At 37.9% G+C, this 18,027-nt stretch overlaps 1 protein-coding gene across 4 annotated transcripts in view; it reads right to left on the bottom strand.

Moving 5' to 3' along the window:
- The window catches only part of spidr (scaffold protein involved in DNA repair), a 384,626-nt gene that overhangs the window by 108,803 nt on the left and 257,796 nt on the right, over nucleotides 1-18,027 (bottom strand). The window lies entirely within an intron of this gene.

Here is an 18,027-nt window from a genome sequence, read left to right as displayed (position 1 = left end):
TTATTTCTCTTTAAAACATGGCATTTTACATTTCAAAGTCTTTTATGTGTGATATTTTGAAAAGCACTTTAAAAAGCAATTAAAAATGAACACGATTTTCATTTAACATTTTAAGTCTGTCAGAAGCACTGATGCCTGTCACTGCCCAGAGGTTTGTATTTTGGCAGCCAACTAACCAAGCACTATGCCTCCATGCTATTAAATAGCCACAGTCTTTACAAGTGAAATTTGTTAAATGTGGCTAGCACAAAAGCGAGATCCTTTTCAAGGTGCATTACACTTCCAGAAACATTTTTCCAAACATCTAATCTGTTCTTAATTACTGTATTACAGAAAGGCCTAATATCAGAGATAAACTATTAAAATTCCACTAGGCCCTAATAGCTTTATTTACAGTGCACTTTTATTTAGTACAAACTTTCACTATCTGCTCAGTACCAGCACCTGGTCCACTCTGGAAACTTTAGGAACAGATTGCTTACAGTAACTCCATAGATGAATCAGAAACTTTCTTTCATGAGGACTGAGCAATGATCACAAGTGAGATGATTAGGTCTCTATTACTCACATTCCACAGCCATCTGTAAAACGGTAACAAAATAATGCATGATTGCATTTACGGTAGTTTGACCTAAAGGATACAATTTTCACTTGAATACAGTCAAGACCAGACTACAGATACTACATTTTTCTGAGGACTTAATCTATGTCTATGATCAAGTCGCTTGGTTGCTCTGTCTCCAACGGCAAGAGTGACTTTCAGTTACTGTGTTGCACTACATTTGGACTGTGGTCAACCTGGAGGAAGCTTTAATTTTTCAAATGTATATATACATTAATTTTGTGGATTTATTTTACATAAAAATAATTCTTATTCTGAGCTTCTTGCTTGAAAGAATCCATGAATGAAATACATGTCCTTTCCCTGCTCTGTAACCAAAAAAAATGCAGATACACTGTGAGACAGCTTTTTTCCTCAGCAGGATACAACATTATTTTAACAAGCCACTGGCTATTTTATGCATGCTCTACTGTGTCTACATACTGTTTACACTAAACTTTATTTAACTGATAAAGGCCTGGTGATTAATATTATACTAGTACGGTACATAACTGACGCAAGTGACTCTGCAAATAACCAATTTATTGTAGCAATACTAACAGGGCAAAGTATTTTAAGGAAGGTCTTACCAGTTGTTTGTTTTGTGAAGGAAATGGACCTGCAGTTTCAGAAGAGTGTCAGTAGTTTTAGTTAAGGTCATACTGATTAGCAAGTGTCCATGGTCAGCCTCTACATATATACATAACCTTGCCTTGTTTGCTTAACTCCTGGGAGTGCACTGCAACTCTCTAACAGCATTTTACAATGATTCCATAATTATTTTTTTTTTTACAATATTTAGCTTTTAAAATTTCTAAGTCTACATAACTGTAATAAGAAAGAAAACATACCATGCACACAAATCAAAATTGATGAGATAATGTCCTTAGTCCTCAGAACTCACAGTTAAGAAGACAAATATGTTCAAATTAAGCATTCTGGTTATATAAAGAAATTCTAAACAAATTTTAAAACCAGATTGCTCAATTTTATACTGTAAATGGTGAACTACAAGGAAAGAAATCTACGCCTTGAAAAGCTTAATAAACAAGCAAAAAAGTACAAATGAAACAGAATTTACAACACATATCAATTTACATCAAATGTTTATGGGTCAAGAACATTATCTCCAGCTGTTAATAGAAAGCGAGTAGATTTGTTAAAACTAACAGCTCTTTTCAGGTGAGCTTAATTCAATTAACTGTGGCAATGGAACTCAAAGCACAAGTCACATCTGAATTCAAGTTAGCCTGGAAATGTAGTAATTTAATTGCTAGAATATGAGATGCACAGCAGTTCTAAGAATGTAAAAATCTAGACAGTATTTAATCTTGAAGTCTGAAAATCATGGCACATTGGCAAATGCTTGTATTCAAAGATATTATAATATTTTCACTGCCATTTTCTGCTGTACATGAATGTTTCAAGGAAATCAATATACTGGTACTGAATGAATACTGTCCATTGTAACCATGACAGATTCTTGTAAAGTCTTACACAGATGGCCCTAATTCCGAGTTTATTACAGTAAAAACAGATTTGTTGCCACACTAAATTAATAACAGTGGATGAATACTTTTTATCTTGACCTATACACCAAAGATGAGCCATTTATGCTCACATGCTATTTACTGATTATAGGTCTTACTTTAATATAACTGTTCCATCTAAGCCAAACCTGAAAACTAAGAGACTTCAGCTTCTGCGACTATATATTCAACTGGTGCAATGATGAGACAACAGGTGAGAAAATGGACTATAATACAGTGCATTATTAGTACTGATTTTGAGTATCACATTGAGAGCTTATCGTCCTCTAGTATCCCCTACATCCCACATTGATAAGTGTAGTTGCTCTACCCTGCAAGTAAAGATCTCTCAATATACAACATATACATACTACTGTAAGAATAATGAGATCCATTTGTGACATGAGTAGGCAAGTGAAATGGCCAAGCATGTTGCAGAAGATGAAACATGTCAAGTTAGAATAATAGAAGGGCATTTGAGAATGTTGAATTCACCAAGAATCTGAAAATCATCTGAGTTATAACACAAGGGACGTAACGTTGTACTGCAGAAGACCCAGATAAGTGATAAAGGTATAAAAGGAACTTGGCAGCAAACTGCTCTATATCTTTGTAAGATTGATGAAGGAGATTTAAATATGGCAATAATTTTACCAATGTTGTCTTATAAATTAAGAATATTGAAGATGTGTTAACCTTATGGGGTAACAGAAGGTGAAGAGACAGAGAATACTGATGACATTGTCTGGTTTATGCAAGGCAAAGCAAATTAGTGTTACAATTTGCTTAGTTATGACTAGGGTAACTATATCACTGATACATGACAGACTAAGGCTGTGCAGCAAGTAAGCAGGAGGAACAATTGACCAGAAAAGAGTGCACAATAATGGAAATGTATGGAAATCTCATTGTTTAGTAGGAAATGAAAGTTGGAGAGAGAGAGAAAGAGAGAGGTGAGGAAAAAATCAGAAATTTAAAAACCATGCAAAAAAACATTACTAAAGAAAATTTTGAAAAAGAAGAAAAGGAGAGATTCTGTCAGTGGCTAGCAGCATGAGTGCGAGAGCAAACCACCTTCCAGATTCACAAAGTGCTGATGAGAAAGTAACTTAAGATAATTTCTTCTTGGAGATTAATAATTAGAGTTTCAAGCAGCAAGAAAGTACTCAATAAGAGTCAGCCTAAATGACAAAGTGTACTGACCTTTAACATTAGGATGTACTTTTACAATATAGAGAGTTAACCCAAGGTTGTTACAGACAACTTGAAACTCGACTAGGGGTGCTAGAGTAAGCTAGACTTATGAGTAGTCATTGACAGCATCAAATACTCAATGTAAAATGGGCAGGTTTCATGAACTGTAATATGCAGTAGTTCTGATTTCCTGATGTTAATGTGGCAGACAAATAGGTAGTTACAAGTCATAGATGCTTCTATATGGAAATGAAAATTATATGAACAGTAAAGAAACAAACTTTAGTTGGAAAATTAGGGATCTAAACTTAAGCAAATAAAGAATTTTTAAAAAAAAGACAGTATTTGCTGTCATCTTCTGAAAATTCCAGCTGTATATGGTAAGAAATGGAGGAACTCTCTTTTACTAGATCTAGTGCATCCAAATAAGGAGGATGTTGTAGTCAGTTATGCTGAAAGACACAATGACATGAAAAAAAGCAAGAGCACAGGGTGATTCAGCAACCGAATGAAACTCCAGAAAGTAGATGTGAATTAGTTTTTGTTTCCTTAAAAAAAGGGAAAAAAGAAAAGAAAAATAGCCTGCTTTTGGGGTAAGAAGGGGTTAGCAAATTAAAGCCTTTAACATTATGGGATACTCTGCAAATAAACAAAACTTTAAATATCCCCAGGATAGAGGACAATTGAAACATCAAAGAAGCATTATGTTTTCTTATGAATTACATCTGTGCAACAGCTTGTTTCTTTAGGAAGGAATGTTAATCTGTTCATACTTGAAGAAAAAATAACTTATTAAACATTTTTAAATGTAATTTGCTGTAATGTATTATAGAAAACAATCAATACATATAGTGTTTTTTTCCAATTGTTTTATTCTGTTACCTGCACCTTTGGTAAGGAAGACATTCCTAAAGACTTAAGGGATGTTAAAGCAAAAGTAAAATAATTGCAGATTTTTGTTGATACAAATTTTATACTAAACCCCTATTCAGACAGGATTTTCTTTACACCATGAGTTAGGGTACAGTAATTATTACTGGAGGATCTCAGTAATTATAGTCCTGTATGATATGCTCAAATTAAGAAATGTTACTGACATATCGATTTGTATGGGAAGAGTTTAACTATTTTTATGGACTTATTAAAAGTAAAAGACTCAATGATCTTTACTGAGACGTGAGCACACAGTCCATTAAAAATTACCGACATAAGTAATTTGTATGGGACTAAAAGATTCTCTGGTAATAATTACATTACCTCATGGTGTAAAACTAATCCCCCTTGAATACGGGTTAAGCAAATCATTCCAAAATTAAATCAAGTCCCTTGTTTGATTAGCTAGCCTACATTGTGCCGTTTATATGCATTTTTCACAAAGACTGAATATGAACAAGTCATCTTTTTCATTTAATTTGAAATTCATGCTTTTATCCCCCCTATGGAATTTGCTCTCCTTAATAGTAACCAAAATGTGACAATTAGCACATGTAGCAAATAAAAATGAATTATAAACAGCAGTACATGCAGTACTTCATTGCTATATGACCAAGATATTTTAAAATAAATTGTAGTGTAAAATCCTAAAAAGCAAGATAAGGAAACCTAATCCATTTCCAAGCATTAAACACAAAATACTTGAAGAAACCTTTATTTGCATTTTTGTTACAGAAACAATAAAGTAGAGAACTGGCTGAAAATTTAATTAAATCAAGAGTCACATTAAGTGTAGGAATTGGTGAGAACCTACCCCAACAATTCACCCCCTCTCCACCCACAACAAAAACGTGACAACCTAGATTTAATTTCTGTCAACCTAACTAGATTTGTTGAAAGGATCGCTCAAACTGGCACTTGCCTTCACCGTGATGTTGTTATCAAAACATAAAAAATTGAGGTTTTGTGACCTATTTAAAGTTAATCTCTATAAAGGTCATATTTTTTAAAAATAATCAATGCTATGGTGACACATATTTGCAGAAAAAAATTAAAGTTCCACATTAGCAACTTAACAGGTAAACAAACATAAAATAAAATACAGCATCAATGATTTAATTTTGCATCTACGCAGTTTTCAGTGAAAGCAAAACCAACATACTGACTCTGACGCTGTTCATGACAAGAGACACACAGGACATTTAACCACTAGGGAAACCTCAAGCACAAGAAACTTTGTGTGAAAACAAACATGCATAAAATGTATTGGCCTGCTAATGAAAACAGTTAGATGATGATAAACTTAAAACAAACAGTAATATTTAGTGTGATTGAAAAATGTATGTTTATGTTTTTGATAAACATATACTATATACAGATGAAACTGGTAGGAACCAACAGAAATACAGACCCTTCAAACATAAATATTCATTTTAATATAATATTTTTAAAAATTGAATTATATATTTTCCAGCAAATGTTGTGTTCATTGAGTTCTTTAAAAATATTAAAATAATGCAGTGACACCGAGTTCTTTAGTTTATTAAAACTGCTAAGTTTGAATCTTACTTTGATACTTATGCAATTACACATTTAGAAGCTATGTAACTTTGTCTGTTAAAAAAACATGTAAGCACCTTATACATAAGATCTGCTGTGTGTTGCTCTGGAGGAGGTTTATTGTTAAGTAGAGCGTTATAAAAATACACAGGAGCCCAAATGTATTTTGTAGCATTAATGAAGAATAAAGGTATATTATTTTAATGACGAATATCAATACCAAAAAAAAAACACAAAAAATGTAACCTACTTTAAGAAATGAAGTAATGAGCTGTAAATCACAAGTCTGCCGGTTGTACCATAGCAATTGTGTCCCTAAGTGAGTCCATTTTTCTGTCAAATTTCCAAAACCAGAAATACAACAACAGCTGTACTATGCTCTTGTGAGTTGTAATTTATGCTGCATTAAAGTGCAAATACTTATTTTTTACATTATTCTATATATTCTTTGCAATGTTGTAAGGAACCAGAAACTACCCTGTAACAGTCAGACCATGGTATTGGAAACAGAGTTAATTTAAAAGTGCAAATCAGCATACAATGTTAAATTTAGGGAGATGGGAGGAAATCAGAGAACTGGAGAAAAAATCATACACAAACATATAAACTCAACATAGGCACTGACAGAATCTGGATGTGAACTCATTTCTCTGGGACTGTTAGATGCCAGGACCTAACAAAGAAACATCACACACATCTTTAATCAACATATAATGGTATACTTATTTCACAAGAAAAAAAATAGAATTTTCTTTGGAAAACATTTTTTAATATACAAGAAATCAGGGGCTGGGCATAGGTGAGACTGTTATATTAGCTCATATGCTAAGCTAATGTTAACTTTCAGCATGAACTGATACATGTGTGCTCAGGCCAACACAATATAGCTGTCAACATAAGTAGCCAAATAGAGAGCAAAGTACACAGTGATACTGAATGGGTTCAGAGGAACAAGAAAGGAAAGAAACAGCACTTAAAGAAGTTAAAAAAAGAAAAACTCAATGGAAAAGGTTAGTAAGTATTTACACAAACCCTTAGGTATATTCTACTGATATTAGTAAATCAGCATTTAGTGATTTCATGCTCAGGTGGGGCACCTATACTTATGTTTAATTGACAGTTTTGTTATTGGGGTGTAATTGTGTTAAACTGATTAATTGAATATCACTGGTGATAAGAAATTCAGTATGTTTGAGCACTAAGTTATTTGAGAGGGTCGATTTTAATACTTAATGTAGCATCTGATAAGTTTGTTGAAATTATTAATAGTATTATTATCATGCTATGCTATTTGTCTCTGGGTTTAACTCTGAAGAAGAAATTATTACCAAACCGAGTAAGCCTGTAGACATATCGCTTTATTATAAAAAAAAAAAATCCTGGAGAGAAACACTAGGGATACGAGACGCAATCTTCACATTAAGATCACGGACACTTAAGACCCGCAAGACGAAAGAGAATGGTCACGGAGGTTCTTGCGGGGACCTAAAACATGAGACATTGTTCCAAGAAATTGACCCAGGACCGTTTCGCGATGACGTAGGACATGAGATTCTTGCAAGACACGCCCTACTTACAATCAATATCAAATAAAACCACAAGCTGAAAAACACTCAGTCGTGTAAACTAAGGCTTTTTGCACACACAGATCCAGGGTCTCAGTGCATATAAAGCGTATAAGGATAATACGTTATAAATGAAACGCCGACGACTAAGCGAAGAAGAAAGCAGCACAGAGAAAAGAGACTCAAAAGCGTTGGAGAGAAACAAAGAAAAATAATAATCTAGATGCAAACTCGGAAAATAATGAAAATAATAATCAGCCCGGAACAAAGTTAAATTGAAACAAAGCATGTTCAATCTCGCTCAGAATTAAGAGAGTAAAAGACAAAGTAGAACTTTATAAAGACGTTCACGAACGTTGGCGCTATACACATGCAGAGCAGGTTAGAGATTATGAAAGCAGTGCAATTCGAAAGGCTCAAAAAAAAATAGTGCGATACACATGTGGAGAAAGTTAAAGAATATGAAAGTATGAAAATTAGAAAGTATAAAAAATAGAAAGAAAGTAAAGATCACAGTAGCGCAAACAAACGGATATTATTACTCGAAAAATGGAAAATAATCACCATGGACCAGGTGCCATTGAAAAAAAAGCAGGACAAAGTAAGGTCAGAAATAAAAGAAAAGAGTAGAAAACAAAGTAAAACGTCATAAAGAGGTTAAAAAACAATGGGGCCAAACACATGCAGAGCAGGTTAGAGATAATGAAATCTGGAATTCCAAAGACACAAAAAAAACGTAGGCGTGAAACACATGCAGAGCAAGATACAGAATATGAAAGCAGAAAAAAAAACGGCCGTGTCAAAAAAAGTAAACATCGCATTAGCGCAAACAAAGACAAAATTATTACTCAGAGAAATAAAGAACATGTGAATAGAGATTCAATATATGGACACAGGTGATATGTCAGAAGTATGTAAATATTGTAAGATTTTTGAAGTTTAAGTCAGAGAATTTCAAAAACGTGGTTTACCTCATGATGATGTAGATCACTTTGTCTGCTGAAATTCCAAACAGAGAAACCTATCCTGAATTATGGAAAAGTCATTAAACACATGCCTCACTGACCTCATTCAATTGTATTATCTCCTATTTCAGTTTAGGTTCTTAGATATACAACTTAGCACAACTGTTTAACCATTTTACATTATAAATATAGGTAACAAGCTGAGTCTATAGATTCTAAAAAACTAGTTAGAAGGATTATCTTGAATTGGATTAATCATTAGAGTAACCTGCACAAAATTCAGACTTGAGCAAATATGCACCCAAATGAAACTTAATGTAGTTAAATAGAAGGTACTGCATTAAAAGGTGAAAATTTCAAAGTTAAATACCACATTTAGAGGTCTTAAACTTTAAAGTACTACTTACAAGAAGTACTTTATCTAGGGCTTGAAGTGGACTGCAAGAGAAAGAGACAAATAATACCTTAGGCTTGAATCTAGAGCTAGAATCTTCAGGGAACTGTGCAAACATTTAAAGTAGATTGTGTGGAAGGATTGGAACCTGGAACCTGTTCATTGGGGTTTACCCCAGTGGACGAGAGGGTAGCCTCCCTCCACCTTCAGGTGGGGGGACGGGTCTTAACTGTTGTTTGTGCGTATACGCTGAACAGCAGTTTAGAGTACCCAGCCTTTTTGGAGTCCCTGGAGGGGGTGCTAGAGGGCATACCTTCTAATGACTTCCTCGTTCTACTGGGAGACTTCAATACTCAGTGGGCAATGACAGTAAGACCTAGAAGGGTGTGATTGGGAGGAATGGCCCCCCCAATCTGAACCTGAGTAGTGTTTTGTTATTGGATTTCTGTGCTCTTCATGGATTGTCCATAACGAACACCATGTTCAAGCATAGGGGTGTTCATATGTGTACTTGGCACCAGGACATCCTAGGCCTCAGTTTGATGATCGACTTTGTGGTTGTGTCGTCGGATCTGCGGTCGTATGTCTTGGACACTCAGGTGAAGAGAGGGGCAGAGCTGTCAACTGATCACCACCTTGTGGTGAGAAGGCTTCGATGGTGGTGAAGGATGCTGGTCAGGCCTGGTAGGCCCAAACGTGTTGTAAGGGTCTGCTAGGAACATGTGGCAGAGTCCCCTGTCAGAAGCAGCTTCAACTCCCACCTCCGGCAGAACTTCGACCACATCCCAAGAGAGGTGGGGGACATTGAGTCTGAATGGGCCATGTTCCGTGCCTCTATTGTTGAGGCGGCTGACCGGAGCTGTGGCCGTAAGGTGGTCGGTGCCTGTCGTGGCAGCAATCCCCGAACCCGTTGGTGGACACTGGCGGTGAGGGATGCTGTCAAGCTGAAGAAGGTGTCCTACAGGACCTTTTTGTCCTGTGGGACTCTGGAGGCAGCTAATAGGTACCGGCAGGCCAAGCGGAACGCGGCTTCGGTTGTTGCTGAGGCAAAACTCGGGCATGGGAGGAGTTTGGAGAGGCCATGGAGAACGACTTTCGGACGGCTTCGAGGAGATTCTGGTTCACCGTCCAGCGCCTCAGGAGGGGGAAGCAGTGCAGTGTCAACACTGTATATGGTGGGGATGGTGCGCTGCTGACCTCGACTCGGGACATTGTGGGTCAGTGGGGGAGTACTTCGAAGACCTCCTCAATCCCACTAACATGCCTTCCAATGAGGAAGCAGAGCCTGGGGACTCTGAGGTGGGCTCTCCCATCTCTGGGACTGAAGTCACCGAGGTGGTCAAAAAACTCCTTGGTGGCAGGGCCCCGGGGGTGGATGAGATACACACGGAGTTCCTCAAGGCTCTGGATGTTGTAGGACTGTCTTGGTTGACACGCCTCTGTGACATCACATGGACATCAGGGACAGTGCCTATGGATTGATAGACCGTGGTGGTCCCCCTCTTTAAGAAGGGGGATCAGAGGGTGTGTTCCAACTACAGAGGGATCACACTCCTCAGCCTCCTTAGAAAAGTCTATTTGGGGGTCCTGGAGAGGAGGCTCCATCAGATAGTTGAACCTCGGATTCAGGAGGAACAGTGTGGTTTTCGTCCTGGTCATGGAACAGTGGACCAGCTCTACACCCTTAGCAGAGTCCTGGAAGGTGCATGGGAGTTTGCCCAACCAGTCTACATGTGTTTTGTGGACTTGGAAAAGGCGTTCGACCATGTCCTTCTGGGAATCCTGTGGGGGGTACTCTGAGAGTATGGGTTATCGGACCCCCTGATAAGGACTGTTCGGTCCCTGTACGATCGGTGTCAGAGCTTGGTCCGCATTGCCGGCAGTAAGTCGAACCCATTTCCAGTGAGAGTAGGACTCCGCCATGGCTGCCCTTTGTCACCAATTCTGTTAATAACTTTTATGGACAGAATTTCTAGGCGAAGCCTGGGTGTTGAGGGGGTCCAGTTTGGTGGACTCAGGATTGGGTCACTACTTTTTGCAGATGATGTTGTCCTGTTTGCTTCATCAGGCCATGATCTTCAACTCTCTCTGGATCAGTTCGCAGCTGAGTGTGAAGCAGCTGGGATAAGAATCAGCCACTCCAAATCCGAGACCATGGTCCTCAACTGGAAAAGGGTGGAGTGCCCTCTCAGGGTTGGGAGCGAGATCCTGCCCCAAGTGAAGGAGTTAAAGTATCTCTAGGTCTTGTTCACGAGGGAGGGAAGAATGGAGCGTGAGATCGACAGGCGGATCGGTACGGTATCCGCAGCGATGGTGGGCTCTGCATCAGTCTGTCGTGGTGAAAAAGAAGCTGAGCCATAAGGCAAAGCTCTCAATTTACCAGTCGATCTGTGTTCCTACCCTCACCTATGGTCATGAGCTATGGGTGGTGACCGAAAGAACGAGGTCGTGAATATAAGCAGCTGAAATGAGTTTACTCCGCAGGGTGTCTGGGCTTTCCCTTAAAGATAGGGTGAAAGCTCAGTCATCTGGGAGGGGCTCAGGGTAGAGCCGCTGCTCCTCTGCATCAAGAGGAGTCAGATGAGGTGGCTTGGGCATCTGATCAGGAGGCCTCCTGGACGCCTCCCTGATGAGGTGTTCCGGGCACGTCCAAGTGGGAGGAGGCCCCGGGGAAGACCCAGGACATGCTGCAGGGACTATGTTTCCCAGCAGGCCTGGGAACGCCTCAGGATTCCCTCAGAACGCCTCAGGAAGAGCTTCTTCTAGAAGTTGACGGGGAGAGGGAAGTCTGGGTATCTCTGCTCAAGCTGCTGAGCCTGTGACCTGACCTCGGATAAGTGTAAGAAGATGGATGGATGTGTGGAAGGAAAAAATGATGACAGAAAAACAGCCAACATTACCAAGCAGACCAATAAATAATAATAAATAATAAGTGCCTTTCCTTGTTTAAAATATTTACTCCTTAATACAAGGAACATTAGAAAGGACATGCACGGACTATAGGTGACAGTATTGATTGGGACTATGAAATTGTGGGAATTACTGATACATTTCTACACACTACCAGTCAAAACATAACACCTCAGTTCTTCTGGTTTCTCTTCAAATTTAATCAGTTGAAATTCAATGGATGTCTTAAAAATATCTTAAAATGGTGAAAAGATAAGCAATAAACTGCCAGAGGATTAAATTTAAAGTTTAGGTTAGCAAAAACTGAAAAAAAGGAAATTTCAGAGAATTACTACAGATGTTCTGCAGTAATTAAAAAAAAAAATTAAGTTTTGCAAGTTGAAGCAAATAATTTGTACATGTGTCTCAACTTCTGTTATTACTTAAAACCCTCTCTGTCTGTCTGTTGCACTTGAGTATTCTAAAACTTTTGACCAGTCGAATACAGGCTTCAGGAGAAACAGACAAGAAAGTAAAGAAGGAGGTGTGGCACAATATGTAAAAAATAATATTGAGGCCCATGAATTCAAGATGAAAGAAGACAAAACTTCAGAATCACTATGGGTTGAATTAGGAATAAAGCCAGAGGTTGTGACGTAGCAGGTCTGCTGCTTAACATTTTAGTGGTCCTTCTTAGAATTTATACTAATAGGCAAAGCCCTCACTCACTCACTCATCACTAATTCTCCAACTTCCCGTGTAGGTAGAAGGCTGAAATTTACTTACAAAAGTTGGGCAGGTTTCATTTCAAAATTCTACACGTAATGGTCATAACTGGAACCTATATTTTCGTCCATAGATTATAATGGACGTCTGCTCGATGGCCGTGGGAGGCGGAGTTACGCCCCCCCACGTAATTTAGTGCCTGCCCATATAAGGCCGTCCATCAGCGGCAATCCAATAGAAACACTGCCGCTAAATATTCACGGGTCAAGGACTGTGCTTATGCAGACGAAGATGAGAGTGGTGTTTGGCACAAACTGCGAGACAAACTTTTAAGTGTCGGGTCTTAGCTAGCATTAAATACAGCCGTGGACATCGCACGAGATGGCACCAGCACAGCTGGGAACCTTCGATGCATGTACACCAAGCGGCTCACGTGAACTGACGCAGTGCACAGACAAAAAGCAACATTTCCAAAGAGTGCTGAACAAAAACCGAATTACACAATTGAGAAGGCAGCAAAAAAGTATGAAGAGTCTGACACATACAAGCATATTCATAAGTGCAACTACTGCGGAAACAAAGCACACGGTGGAAAAAGTCAATGTCCCGCTAAAGGAAGACAGTGTAAAAAAAACCCGTGCATGCAGTGTGTCACGTCTCAGATAAAGAGGAAGACAAGCTGTTTATTGATGCAGTAAGAAACGAATCGATGAATGAAACCTGTTATATTTACAATGATTGACAAACACGGAATGTAACTTGAACACAACACATCCTACAAATACGAACCTGATTGAAAGAAATAATGATAATCAGCAACACTCATAACACTCACAAAACAATTACTGTATATTGACAATCATGTTACGTTATTTTTAAAATGTTCCCTTTTCTTTTTCTTTAATTTCATTAATTTCTTTAATGCACTACTTCTCCGCTGCGAATATATATATATATATATATATATATATATATATATATATATATATATATATATATATAAAAATATATATAACCCGATCTACATACTCTCAAACAGACAAACCAGACGCCGTGGCGCAATGGAAGAGGCTTCGCCTCTAGCGCCGACGTCTGAGGTTCGATTCCTGAGAGGGGGTGCACTGAGCATGTACAGTGGTTTGAAAAACTATTTGCCCCCTTCCTGATTTCTTATTCTTTTGCATGTTTGTCACACAAAATGTTTCTGATCATCAAACACATTTAACCATTAGTCAAATATAACACAAGTAAACACAAAATGTAGTTTTTAAATGATGGTTTTTATTATTTAGGGAGAAAAAAAAATCCAAACCTACATGGCCCTGTGTGAAAAAGTAATTGCCCCCTGAACCTAATAACTGGTTGGGCCACCCTTGGCAGCAATAACTGCAATCAAGCGTTTGCGATAACTTGCAATGAGTCTTTTACAGCGCTCTGGAGGAATTTTGGCCCACTCATCTTTGCAGAATTGTTGTAATTCAGCTTTATTTGAGGGTTTTATAGCATGAACCGCCTTTTTAAGGTCATGCCATAGCATCTCAATTGGATTCAGGTCAGGACTTTGACTTGGCCACTCCAGAGTCTTCATTTTGTTTTTCTTCAGCCATTCAGAGGTGGATTTGCTGGTGTGTTTTGGGTCATTGTCCTGTTGCAGCACCCAAGATCGCTTCAGCTTGAGTTGACGAATTGACATTCTCCTTCAGGATTTTTTGGTAGACAGTAGAATTCATGGTTCCATCTATTACAGCAAGCCTTCCAGGTCCTGAAGCAGCAAAACAACCTCAGACCATCACACTACCACCACCATATTTTACTGTTGGTATGATGTACTTTTTCTGAAATGCTTCCTTTTACGCCAGATGTAACGGGACATTTGCCTTCCAAAAAGTTCAACTTTTGTCTCATCAGTCCACAAGGTATTTTCCCAAAAGTCTTGGCAATCATTGAGATGTTTCTTAGCAAAATTGAGACGAGCCCTAATGTTCTTTTTGCTTAACAGTGGTTTGCGTCTTGGAAATCTGCCATGCAGGCCGTTTTTGCCCAGTCTCTTTCTTGTGGTGGAGTCGTGAACACTGACCTTAACTGAGGCAAGTGAGGCCTGCAGTTCTTTAGACGTTGTCCTGGGGTCTTTTGTGACCTCTCGGATGAGTCGTCTCTGCGCTGGGGTAATTTTGGTCGGCCGGCCACTCCTGGGAAGGTTCACCACTGTTCCATGTTTTTGCCATTTGTGGATAATGGCTCTCACTGTGGTTCGCTGGAGTCCCAAAGCTTTAGAAATGGCTTTATAACCTTTACCAGACTGATAGATCTCAATTACTTCTGTTCTCATTTGTTCCTGAATTTCTTTGGATCTTGGCATGATGTCTAGCTTTTGAGGTGCTTTTGGTCTACTTCTCTGTGTCTGGCAGCTCCTATTTAAGTGATTTCTTGATTGAAACAGGTGTGGCAGTAATCAGGCCTTGGGGTGGCTACGGAAATTGAACTCAGGTGTGATACACCACAGTTAGGTTATTTTTAACAAGGGGGCAATTACTTTTTCACACAGGGCCATGTAGGTTTGGATTTTTTTTCTCCCTCAATAATAAAACCATCATTTAAAAACTGCATTTTGTGTTTACTTGTGTTATATTTGACTAATGGTTAAATGTGTTTGATGATCAGAAACATTTTGTGTGACAAACATGCAAAAGAATAAGAAATCAGAAAGGGGGCAAATAGTTTTTCACACCACTGTATGCCTGATGGTCCCAAAATTAGGGCGAAACACGTGTCGTGTACTCTTTGCATTATTTCACAGTAAAACTATTTCAATATATATATATATATATATATACATACATATATATTCACACACATACATATATATCAGTGCTTCCCGATTCATTTTATCCTCGCATCCCCTTGGTTTGAGACGTATGAAAAAATATGCAGTTAATGCAGAAAGACAGATCACCAATTGAAGCTTTATGAATAATGGATACTTTATTCGCCATCAATGATTGTTTTGGTAAAGCCTTACTCAGTGTGTAATCATTAGGTGAACGGTAAAAAAGTAAGAGCGAGGGGAGGGTGACTTACTGAGGCACGCAGGCGAAGCCACAATAGCACGCGAGCTCGATGTAGTGCGCGTCAACTCAATCTGAATTGCGCAATCACATTTGAAAAAATATATCTTTTCAAGTTCTATTTAGTCGACACAAATATCTTTGGTTGGAATGTAAGGCGAATTTACTCTTTACATTTCTATGGTGAAGAAAAATTTATGCAATGATGCCTACATTTAACTTACATTTCTACCAAAGACATTTCTGTCGACTAAATAAAAATTCCTTCTATTTAAAACTTAAATAGAACTTGAACAGATACGATAGTTCATAATATCCACGCAGACTTGCACGTAAGAGCGGGAGTCATCCGTTTTAACAAGCAGCGTATTGCACTGATACGAAATAGCCTACCCATTTAATTATTTAGGAATGGATAAATAAATTAAGATTTTGTACAAATAAAGTTTTTCATTTTTCTTCCTTGATGGATTCTGGCACTCCCAGCAACAGCTGCTCATGTAGCAAAGTGTAAAATGTTATCTATAATTTAATTTTTTTTTGTTTTGAACTTCCCCAAAAGTGTTGATTCCTGTAAATAGTTTATAGTATACCAATAATATAATCTGTTGTAGCACGAGCGTTAATTAGCATCACATCTCACAACCTGCATGCACCACGTTTTTGGCTCTAACACCAGAAGCGCGGTGGACGCTGTAGGGGTAGGTTGTGGTTTCAGTTTCTTTCCCGATATTTTTTTTATTTTTTTTTTCCATTTACTTTGTATTAATAATTTATAATCGTTTTAATTTATTATTTAATAGGCAGAGGGAAGAAGACGTTTAAGTGACGCTGTATTTCTTTCTTTTTGTTTTGCAAAGGTATGTTATATAAATATATATTTTTCTTTTCATTTGTTAAGAATATATAATTATAAAATTAGGATTTTTTTTGTATAAAGCTATGTGTATTGTAAATAGTTTTCTTTGGAAAATTGGAGTAATTTTTTTGTAAATAGTTTTATATGTAATGTGTTTGTATAAATAACGCGAGAAGCGCGGTGGACGCTGTAGGGGCAGAGGGAAAGAAGACGTGTATGTGACGCTCTGTCTATTTCTTTCCTTTTGTTTTGCAAAGGGGTTTACTGGAAGAGGAAAATAAAACCTTGTGTTCTAACCCAACGTGCCTACATGATAATTATTTACACAACGCATGAAAAAGCAGAGTCGATTCAGTTACACTCGCACCCCAAAGAGTGTGTGTGTGTATATATATATATATATATATATATATATATATATATATATATATATATATATATATATATATACACACATACATATGTGTGTATGTATATGTATATATGTTGATATGTATGTATATGTATATACAGTATATGTTTATATATGTGTGTATGTATATATATGTGTGTGTGTGTGTATATGTATGTGTGTATGTGTAGATATGTATATATAACTGTATATATATGTATATATGTACAGTATAGGCCAAAAGTTTGGACACAGCTCCTCATTCAATGTGTTTTCTTTATTTTCATGACCATTTACATTGGTAGATTCTCACTGAAGGCATCAAAACTATGAATGAACACATGTGGAGTTATGTACTTAACAAAAAAGGTGAAATAACTGAAAACATGTTTTATATTCTAGTTTCTTCAAAATAGCCACTCTTTGCTCTGATTACTGCTTTGCACACTCTTGGCATTCTCTCGATGAGCTTCAACAGGTAGTCACCTGAAATGGTTTTCACTTCACAGGTGTGCCTTATCAGGGTTATTTAGTGGAATTTCTTGCTTTATCAATGGGGTTGGGACCAGCAGTTGTGTTGTGCAGAAGTCAGGTTAGTTGGACGATCACTTATTTTTCAACAGGACAAAGAACCCAAACACACCCCCAGGCTGTGTAAGGGCTATTTGACCAAGAAGGAGAGTGATGGAGTGCTGTAAATGGTCATGAAAATAAAGAAAACACATTAAATGAGGAGGTGTGTCCAAACTTTTGGCCTGTACTGTATATATATACATATATATATATATATATATATATGTGTGTATATATATATATATCGTGAATATGTGTGTGTGGATATATATATATAAATATATATATATATATATATATATGACAGCAACACTCATCACTCACAACAGTGACAAAACAATTACATTGACAATCATGCTACGTTATTTTCAAAATATTTTCTTTTCTTTTTCATTACTTCTTTAACACACTACTTCTCCGCTGCGAAGCGCGGGTATTTTGCTAGTAAATATATAATTGAATGGCAGGCTCAGTCTCTGTGGGTGGGTGTGTTTGCACTGTTGTGGGAGGTTGGTGAGGCAACTGGTGTGAGACGCACCTGCAGGTGAGGGCGCGGTCTACCTCAATTGCTTCATTGGCCTTCTCCAGTGTGCGACTGAGGCACTGTGCCCACAAAGGAATATAAGGGAGAGCTGGCATGAGAAAAAGAGGGGTGGAGCAAGAAGGAAGGCAGGAGTACCACTAATCCCAAGCAGTCTGGCCAATGCCATGAGAGGCAGCTAAGACAGGGGTGAGAAGGTGAGGACTGCAGCTAGCAGTGTCTCCATCAGCTAAGCTAGCAGT

The sequence above is a fragment of the Polypterus senegalus genome, chromosome 5 (assembly GCF_016835505.1).
Source record: "Polypterus senegalus isolate Bchr_013 chromosome 5, ASM1683550v1, whole genome shotgun sequence".
In the NCBI taxonomy this organism is placed as follows: Eukaryota; Metazoa; Chordata; class Cladistia; order Polypteriformes; family Polypteridae; genus Polypterus; species Polypterus senegalus.
This window is presented reverse-complemented; position numbering and strand designations above follow the sequence as displayed.